This window comes from Melanostigma gelatinosum (assembly GCF_949748355.1).
Source record: "Melanostigma gelatinosum genome assembly, chromosome: 13".
Taxonomy (NCBI): Eukaryota; Metazoa; Chordata; class Actinopteri; order Perciformes; family Zoarcidae; genus Melanostigma; species Melanostigma gelatinosum.
Window position 1 is genome coordinate 6328034 of NC_136646.1, and position 10256 is coordinate 6338289.

The 10256-nt window shown below is 44.2% G+C and overlaps 1 long non-coding RNA gene across 2 annotated transcripts; it reads left to right on the plus strand.

Annotated features, from left to right (window-relative positions):
* The first annotated feature begins 7224 nt into the window (after positions 1-7224).
* On the plus strand, positions 7225-9686 carry LOC306787171. Of its 2 annotated transcripts, none has more exons than XR_013772532.1 (4): positions 7225-7361; positions 7471-7702; positions 7837-7912; positions 8832-9686. It is a non-coding gene; the product is annotated as an uncharacterized lncRNA (long non-coding RNA). The 2 variants fall into 2 exon arrangements; XR_013772533.1 differs by lacking the exon at positions 8832-9686 and adding an exon at positions 8012-8075.
* The last annotated feature ends 570 nt before the right edge of the window (positions 9687-10256 follow it).

Sequence of the window (10256 nt, forward strand, 5' to 3'; positions counted from 1 at the left end):
AACTGTGACTGTTTGCTTGGATTTATTTGATTTATTTTCATTGGTTTTACTACACTTCGTGTAGTATTCTCTGCTCATTAAATCAGCTCTGTGAGTGAAGTGTGGAATCTCGGCTATCGTACATAACTGCTGGCAGTTCTACCGACAACGGCACGTTATGTACGATACGCCAGACACCCCCATTATCACTACAACGCGGACCGCACGCAGAAGTCGGATTCATGAGCCCCCACCTTTTTTCTCTTTCCTCCTTTCACGAAACACGCACACACACAGTAGCTCCTAGTTCTACCCCTGGGGAACCTCGTTCAAACGAGCGCCTCACATCACGTGCTGCCCAGGCACACGTGAGTACATACAGCAGCCTAACTGCCATTTTGGTCCGCGTCACTCGACTCCGCCATCTTTGTAGTTTTTAGCTGTAGTTCTTAAGGCCCCTCCCCTTTGGCCAGCGTCACTCGACGCCGCCATCTTTGTAGTCTTTAGCGTAGCTGTAAGACTCCTTCCTGTTCACCCACAGACACACACATACACATACACACACAGACATACACCCTCATCCATTTTATTCATTCTTTAGTTTAGGCATATAAAATTGTATGATAACGTTTGTTGGTTGCAATATTAATTGATTTGATCATTTATTATTTTGATTCAATAAACTCTGTTATACTTTCAGGAGCAGTCGTCTGTGATTACTTGTGCATATGTATTTGATAAGACTGTATGTAGTAGCCTGTGCTCGAACTTAAAACCCTTCACTGTCACTGAATGTATAGTCATACGCAGACTATTGACATTATGAGTGACTACTAATTATGAGACTTAGTTTTATCGTTTGGTTATTGGTCCCTGTTCGCAGGGTGGTGCCCCGTTTATATTAATAATCATTAATAATTGTTACATACATCAATAATTCTATTGATGTCAAGAATTCAGTTTCTTAAATGCTGATAACCCAAACACGCTCCTTTAGATCCCAACATAATGGTGCCCCGTGTGAGGCGACGTTATTCCAGTTTTGTTACAGTATATATGCACATTAATCCATAATTATTTTTGAATAATTAATTTTCCAAAAAATATTTTTTCCGAAAAATTATTTTTTTTCTTCTTTTGAATGATCCAAATTCCTGAAACTTATTTCCCAAAATAGGTAGGCTTTGATCTTCAAAATCTTGTCTTATTGTAATTAAATTTTAGATTTTAAATTTTGATTTTTAATCTTAATCTTTAATTCCCTTCTCGAAATTTTATTTCGTTTCCAGGTTTAATTATTCGTTTCATTTCTTAAACTAACAGCCAGCTGTGTAGTAGATTTGATCGTTTTATTTGTAATACCTTGCTTGTCTTCTTAAATCCCTCCAAAGAAGTTACACACAGCTGTCACAGGCCCAAAGTGCTAAACCACATTAGCATTTTCGCACCTCTGGCTGCAAAGCAGTAGTGATACCTCAGAGCAGCAACAGTAGAAACGTAAGTCACAGAGCTAGACATTTCACTGGGCGCCTGCATGAACCGTAACACTAACAGTAATTAACATCTAACAGTAGAAACGTAAGTCACAGAGCTAGACATTTCACTGGGCGCCTGCATGAACCGTAACACTAACAGTAATTAACATCTAACAGTAGAAACGTAAGTCACAGAGCTAGACATTTCACTGAGAACCGTAAACACTAACAGTTTCCGTTCTAACACTAGGGAATTAACAACTACTGGGAGTCGTGCTCATTAGAGAGAATGAGCAACGAGAAATCCCCCATTCCTGGAGCTGTAGCTCCAGAAGACACCGCATTACGAGATGCGGTGGCTGATGTCCTTGGACTCACAGCAAAGGAAAGAGAGTACTTTGCAAAATACACTGCTGTCCTATGCGACGAGCAATTAGAGCAGCTGGTGGCTTATGTAAATAACCCAGCAGGTAACAGAGAGCGCCTGATTCAGGACGTAATCGGCGAAATACTGCTCATCTACCACCAGAAAATGCAGCTGCAAGCTGCCCGAACCCGGGCACAGAGCGACGAGCAGCAACGCGAGATCTGGACACTCCGAACAGAGGTTCAGGAGTTGTCACGTGACTGTAGAGCCCTACAGTCAGAAAATAGTAGCCTGCGCAGTGACCTCAGAGAGGTCAACCTAGAACTCTCTAAAGCATCAGAGAGTGATGACAAACTGAAAGCGCTTCAAGGTGTTCCAGCAACCCCGGTAGGTACTGCTACCCCCTACCGAGCCTTTCAGCCCAGTCATTTCTTGGTCTCGGCTCCCTCATTCCCCGAGACCCGAACCACCTTGCATTTCTTGAAAACGCGTTCCCCAACCAGGAGGAGAGAGGACCAACACCAGGTCCTAGTCGGCCCAGGTGGCTTCAAAACCACCTCAGGCGAACGCAATCCTCCACGCAGTTCACGCGCGCGGCAAGAACTGACCCCATCCCCCTCAGGGAGGGAGGATGATAGTCGTTACCACCATCGAGAGTATGGAGACTCAGACGTCTCGGACGGCCCAGGCCCCATCAACCTTGGAGGCCTGCGTACTCGACAGATTGAGTCTCTGGCGAAAGCCGTAGAGCGCTTCAACCCCGATAATCACGACTCGAGCATCGATGACTACCTAAGGGAGATCGATCGCTGCCTGCTCGACCTATCGCGCCCCTCATCGCGCGAAAAGCCAAAGCTTGTGTGGAAAACCACTGCGCGAAGCGGCCACGCTTTCATTGAAACGCTCCAGCCGAGCATCCGCGACTGCTATTCATCCCTTTGTCACGCCCTTAGGGAGGCGTACTCCCTGTACTCTAACCCAGCTTCTGCCACCCTCTGCGCCTTTGCCATTTCCCAGGAAAGGCTAGAGTCTCCGAGAGACTACTTCAGGCGCTTGAGATCTGCGTACTTCCAAGGACGTAACGCCCCAGGTCTAGAAGACCATGCCTTCAAGTCGCTATTCGTGCACAATCTCCACGACAACATGAGATACGCTGTTACTATGCACTGCAGAACGAGTAACCTCACCATGCCAGAGATTAGGAAATACGCGCAACTTGCATGGAAGACACGCGGACGGCCGACAAATCGGTACGAAGACACCGCCATAGTCTTAGGCATCCAACAGTCGAGCGACTCCGACCTAGCGTCGGAAGACGACGAGAGGACTTGGCCTAGCGAGCCCTGGTCACCCCCGAGGAACAAACGACCCTGGCGGTCGAAAGACCAACGGAACCAGGGGGGTGAAAGACACCCTCAAGGGCAACCCATCAGGTAACGCTGACTCGCAGCCCACCTGACTCAGCCAAGTGACCTTTCCCCCTGCTGCCAAGTCGACGTGGTAGGGGGGGGGAAGAGAACTCAGCCCACTTCCGGAAACGACCACTCCCATTTCGCACCTCGTTCTTCAACCTTCTTGGGCGACCTTGTTCGCAAAGGCAATGCCCGTTATGTATATATCTATACATATTCTTCAGTCTTACGGGGGGGTCATAACACTCTTGCTCTACCCGACTCCGGGTCAGAAACGAGCCTCATGTGTTCCCCCACCTTTTCGCATACACCTCTAGGGTGCCACAACCTTAGAGGCCCTTCGAGCACCCTAGCTCGTAAGATATTTCGTCAACTAAGCCTTGTTCTCCTGCTCTGTCAGCATGATCCACCTCCAGCTTGTCCAACGAAGCCACCGCCTTCTTTCAGCCGAGTCATCGGCCGGTTCTGTCAAGTCGCCAGTGCCGTAGGTAACTAAACTTGACCTGTGCGCCGGACCTGTCTCCATCTCTAATTAGGAGGGTGGGGGAGGGAGATATCACCAGCCCGTCATGACACACTCCAGAGTGAAACTGTTCGCGACGTTTCCCTGAGTGCTGGCGGTAACGTGGGATATCTGCCCTCGCCACTCAAACAGCGCGAGGGGGGTGGGCTCTCTGACAACAGAAACTTAGAGAGATGCACTTCAGTACACTCTAATCTCGCCAGTGCCGAAACCAACCGGCAGAATGGCAGCTTACTATTGACTACTAACGTTTAACTGCATGCTTCAACTCACCCTGTAGACATGCACTAACCGCTAACACATCCAACTTCAACCAGAACAGTTGCATGACCTGAAACGTTCATTGCGACTGTAAACTGATGCTCCACTCTCATAGAGAACTCTTTGCATGCTTTATAGACTCTACCAGAAGTAACCAAAGAGGACATAACCTCTGCCGTAGCAGTCAGATTTAACCCAGGACCTCATCCGAGAAGGCTCAGCTGTCAACAGCTGGAGCAGCGAGAGACCAGCCTAGCTAGTCACACTAGCCGTGCTAACGAAATCTGTAAATCTGCTACCACTACTGTTATGCAACCCTCACCGGTACCTCTGGCCTATAGTCTTGGCAACGCAACTCCAATATCGATAGATTCTAAAACTTAGACACAGGACTCGCTCTAAATCTACCGATCAGAGAGAGATAGACGCACATATCATGTACTAATAGATCCAGAAGCGACAGACTAACTGGATTCCCTCCTATTCATAACACCACGTAGCCAACCTACGACTGCTCCGCCGACGGACTCCAGTCCTGTCTAGGAGTTGAACCAGTAACCACTGTTTGCCCCTCACCTGCTTCTTGTCTTTCTATTCTTTCCTTCTCTCTCTTTTGTGTTTTGTTTTGTTTATTTGGGTTGTTACTTTCTTTGACACTATGCCGCAATGCTAGATTATCACAACATCATAATAGCGATTGAATTATTTGGGAATAATGTTTTGCTCACCTATGATTTGAATTGTGTATGATAGTAGATGTAGGTAGAAGTAGTTAAAGTCATCTGCCCAGATGCCACCTTAGTCATCTGCCCAGATGCCAATGAATTCTGAACTTGAACACCATGAACTTGACCACTATGAACCTTGAACTCTATGAACAATGAACACTGCCTGTTTTAACCACTGCTTTTGGTCTCAGGAACACTTGGACTGTCTCACCTCTTCAGGTTTCCCCACCACATGGATGCACATGCCAGCCCTTGGTTTGCTCTAAAGACCGAAGCCAACATCTCGCTCTTCAGAACAAAGGGGGGATGTTGGGGTCTGATAAATGGCTTCAACATGTGCTGTGGACAAAGACAATCAGGCCTTCGCTTTTTCAAGCAAAGGTCTCATCCTGACTTGTAGTTTGAGGAGAGCAAAGGGATTTCACACTCAGGTGTGAATTCCCCCCCCCCAAATAACCATGGTAACCGCGGCAATCTCATTGGCCGAGAGCCAAGAGACCCCAGGACCCCTGTGGTTCGACCTCTGTTCTATAAAACTATCTGCTGCCCCCACTTCTAGGCTTTTCCCCCTTCGACCTCGGTTGAGTTAGGAAGCACACCACGCTCTCTTCGCTCGGACACCCCCGTCCAGGCCACAGAAGAACCAGCTTTCCCCCCACGAGGGAGCCCCTCGAACCCTCATCAAACCCTGACAGGTCACGAGCCATTTCGCTGGACGAAACAGCCCGCGATAACGAATCTGCATCAGCATTCGTTCAGTGCTTTCTGCTTCTTTTTATTTTGTGCACAAACCGGCACAGAGGAGCCCGACGAAGCCTCGCTCCTCTCCTGACCGATGATTACCGGGAGACCTACGGACCACGTCGTCTCAGCCGAAGTTAAACTGTCCTCCCTGCAGCGAGGACAGATCACGTCTGCGTTTGCTCCAGAGCGAGCTGCGCCACGACAGACCGAAACAGCGCCGCTGCAAAGCCCGCTGCAAGCAGCCCCCCCCCCTGTCCCCCTTCCCGATGAGGAAGACGGACCACTTTGCCACAAACACTTCCACGTTGCAACGAAGCATCTACAAGTAAGATTCTTGGCATTTGGGCATAGCTTAGCTTAAATTAACTTAAGTTTAATTCAGGCCATTCATTTATATGTTGATATTCCCGTGTTTTTGTTGTTTAAATTACTGTCGCGTGATATCGAGATATTACGCAACTCCTCGCGGACGAGAGAAGCTCCGCTGTATTCGTGTATTAACTGTGACTGTTTGCTTGGATTTATTTGATTTATTTTCATTGGTTTTACTACACTTCGTGTAGTATTCTCTGCTCATTAAATCAGCTCTGTGAGTGAAGTGTGGAATCTCGGCTATCGTACATAACTGCTGGCAGTTCTACCGACAACGGCACGTTATGTACGATACGCCAGACACCCCCATTATCACTACAACGCGGACCGCACGCAGAAGTCGGATTCATGAGCCCCCACCTTTTTTCTCTTTCCTCCTTTCACGAAACACGCACACACACAGTAGCTCCTAGTTCTACCCCTGGGGAACCTCGTTCAAACGAGCGCCTCACATCACGTGCTGCCCAGGCACACGTGAGTACATACAGCAGCCTAACTGCCATTTTGGTCCGCGTCACTCGACTCCGCCATCTTTGTAGTTTTTAGCTGTAGTTCTTAAGGCCCCTCCCCTTTGGCCAGCGTCACTCGACGCCGCCATCTTTGTAGTCTTTAGCGTAGCTGTAAGACTCCTTCCTGTTCACCCACAGACACACACATACACATACACACACAGACATACACCCTCATCCATTTTATTCATTCTTTAGTTTAGGCATATAAAATTGTATGATAACGTTTGTTGGTTGCAATATTAATTGATTTGATCATTTATTATTTTGATTCAATAAACTCTGTTATACTTTCAGGAGCAGTCGTCTGTGATTACTTGTGCATATGTATTTGATAAGACTGTATGTAGTAGCCTGTGCTCGAACTTAAAACCCTTCACTGTCACTGAATGTATAGTCATACGCAGACTATTGACATTATGAGTGACTACTAATTATGAGACTTAGTTTTATCGTTTGGTTATTGGTCCCTGTTCGCAGGGTGGTGCCCCGTTTATATTAATAATCATTAATAATTGTTACATACATCAATAATTCTATTGATGTCAAGAATTCAGTTTCTTAAATGCTGATAACCCAAACACGCTCCTTTAGATCCCAACAATTCCATAGGACTGAACTCAGGATGACACCGGAACTTATAGACGACGGGAGTCATCTGAGGTCACGAGTGACTTTGTTGATATAAATATTCGACCTGCGCATGCGCGAGACGGAATACATCCAGTGTTAAGCACTGCCTCTGGCGGTCATCCAGGATTCATTAGGGGGCATTAGCTTGTGTTTGTGAATTGTTCCCTCCTTACACTGACCAGCTCAAGTCCTTCAATGTGTGTTGTCTTTCGTAACAGAATGTCGACTATAATTCGACAGTGGCTGCAGCTGCACAGAGCCTTATAAATGTGCTCGCACAGAACCTCTCTCAGGGACAGCAAGAGCAAGGAAGAACGCAGCAAGAGCCATCATCTTCTGTAGAACAGGACATGGCCAGGTTTTAGTTTTTATGGAATTTCATTTTTCATGTTAATTTAATGGTAGTTTGACAAGTTCATATGTATATTCATCATATTTTAATCAAATTGTTTTTTTTAATCATGTAGATCTTTCCCTGGGTTTTTCACAAGAAAAGGTAACCGTGGAAAGCGAATGATGCAGAGTCTAAAGACCTGTGGCACAGCATCCACAAAGACCTGGAGGCCTTTTAGTTTCTATGCATACCAGTTGAACATTAATGCAGAGACAACCCCAACCTCCTCTGAAGAGTTTGACCTTGCCCAGGCAGGACTTGGAAAAAGACATCTCAACATGTACAGGGATATGGGCCATGAAGAGGTATTGCATAAAGAAAACGTACTAGTTACAAATTGCACAATTGTTTATATTTGAAACATGCAACTTCATCCTCGTGTTTGGCTTTTCTTCAAGCATGTAGACATCACTTAGTCCCTATGTTATTGTTCTTTTAGTTCTTCAGACTACTACAAGATGAGTATCCTAAGATGCAGGGGCTGACAGGAGGATGGCTACTCTACAAGGCTGCAGGTAGAGAAAACTTGTTATATAAATTCCATTGTAATACATTGCCATTCAAATAAGTAGCCCAAACAAACACAACTGATCTAAACAATGTTGCATTTACAGGTGGGCAGGGTAAAAGGAGACTGATAATGATTCCTCCTGATTCTCATGGCTACACTGGGACCCTAATTCGCAGTGTTACAGGATCAGGGAGAAACACCCTGTTTATTGTGCCTCTGCAACATGAGTTTGATGTAAATCCATTACCTCCAGATGCCATTGAATTCAAAAGTATGCCAAAAGCACAATGCCAAACGTGCAAAGTGAGTTTCCCTTTGCAGATTTTGGCCCTCCATGTTCAAGAGTTAGTTTAGTTCATTTTAGTAATGTGTATTGATAATCTAAATCTGCAAAGTAACCAGTAACTAAAGCTCTCAATGAATGTTGTGGAGTAAAACGTACAAGATTTCCCTCTGAAATAGTTGAGTAGAAGTATAAAGTAGCATGGAATGCAAATACTGAAGTAAAGTACAAGTACTTTTAAATAGTACTTAAGTGAAGTTAGTAAATGAAATTAGTTACACTCCACAACTGCATAGACATTATACATACAAATGAGAATTGTTTTTCCTAAACCTCTAGTTCTTAATGAGAACTTTTACAAAGGCCAATCTATATCTCCATTCTATGTAAAAAGACTTAATGTTAACACAGAATGCCATTTATAACCATTGTGGTTGGCCGAAATAGTCGAATATCTCTAAACCTCAGGAAATCACACACATTTGATTACATTTGTTTTGGATCAGCTGTTCTTCTGTGACCGAGAGTACCTCTGTTTATTTCACTTCTTTAAATCTAAAGACCTGCATTGCAGTAAAAAAGGAAAACTACATTTTAAACTGTCGCATAACTTTATTTTTTTCTTCTCTTTGCTTCATAGCTGAAGATCATGAAGAGGACGAAGACGGCCCACGGTCCATCACACCTGCAAGGTTTCTGCAGTGGATCACGGGCCAAGGTTACATCCCACTTCTCCCATCCGAGAAGAAGGATTTTGCTGTGATGCTCAGATTTAACCACGACTGCAGTGCAGACTTTGGGCATCACAGCATCTGTTACCCTGTCGTCTCAGCATGTACAGAGACAATTGCACTACCCGTACGACATATGAGGTCATATGTCGAGTTCAAAAAGGTTATGATGGAGGCTTTTCATCTCGGGCAGGAATTTCACAATGTGTAGACAATTGTCTCTCTCTACCCTCCATTTTTTTTTTTTGCCTCCGTTCATGTTTAGCAAAAACTGCTGTTTTAATACTCTCATGTTCTGAGAAAAGAAAAGTATTTAATTGTAATATTTAAAAATACTTGTTTTGAAAAATGAGTTCCGTACACACAAAAATTGTGTTGACTGTTTATAAAAGAGAACAAAATGTTAAGGTTTGGAATTAAAAAAAGATTTTATACGATTTATTCTTCTTTTTACATGTGGCTTCACTGTTGCCAGTCACAACAAATACAAATTTAAAACACATTCATTGTATACTTGTTGGTGTTAAAGGGGTAAAACCCTTGAAACACAACGTTTGCATTTATGATACATGAGTTAGTACACAGTTCAATACAGCTAAATAAATGTCTCGGCCGTAGGACTCAGATGGTCTAGCAACATCAATAGCGGCCCTAAGGCGTGCCATATCCTCCTCACATAGGGGACATGCAATGGGTGGAAGAATCACTCCAGAACTGGTCGCATTTTGCTCACTGGCACTGTTGAAATCAAGATCTGCATCCTCGATTTCCTTCATCAAGAAAAAAAAGCAGATTTCTTAATTAAACATTTGTCACATAGAAATCTGAGGACATAAAGTAAAACTATAAAGGTAAGCAGATTTTAAATAGATCAACATGTGAACATAACTGATACTATGCTGATGCAAGTATCAACATAGTATCATTTAATTAGTTTTAATGTGAACAAAGATACAAGCCCTGATCAGCATTTGAACACATTTTTGTTCTGTTATCTCTTTCATTAATTTGACGTTGGTGATTGAAAAAAACTTTGACACATCTGTTATTAAGCAATATTCAATTTTCTTACCCCAAATTATAATTGGTAGTGTAATCTAAAGTAAACTAAATTCAGTTGTACCAAGATGTTTTTTCATGGTATAAGTTTTGAGGGCTTCCTTTACAGTGTTGAAAAGCTTTTTATGCACAATGCCTGTGTCTAAAATAAATTCAAGGAAATGGTGTGAGCTTTGCTATTCTATGAAGTAGAAACACTGGTCAAAACTATCAATGTATAATACTATGTTTGCTTAAAAATAACTTGGATTTGCTACCTCTGCCAGGTCTGGAGC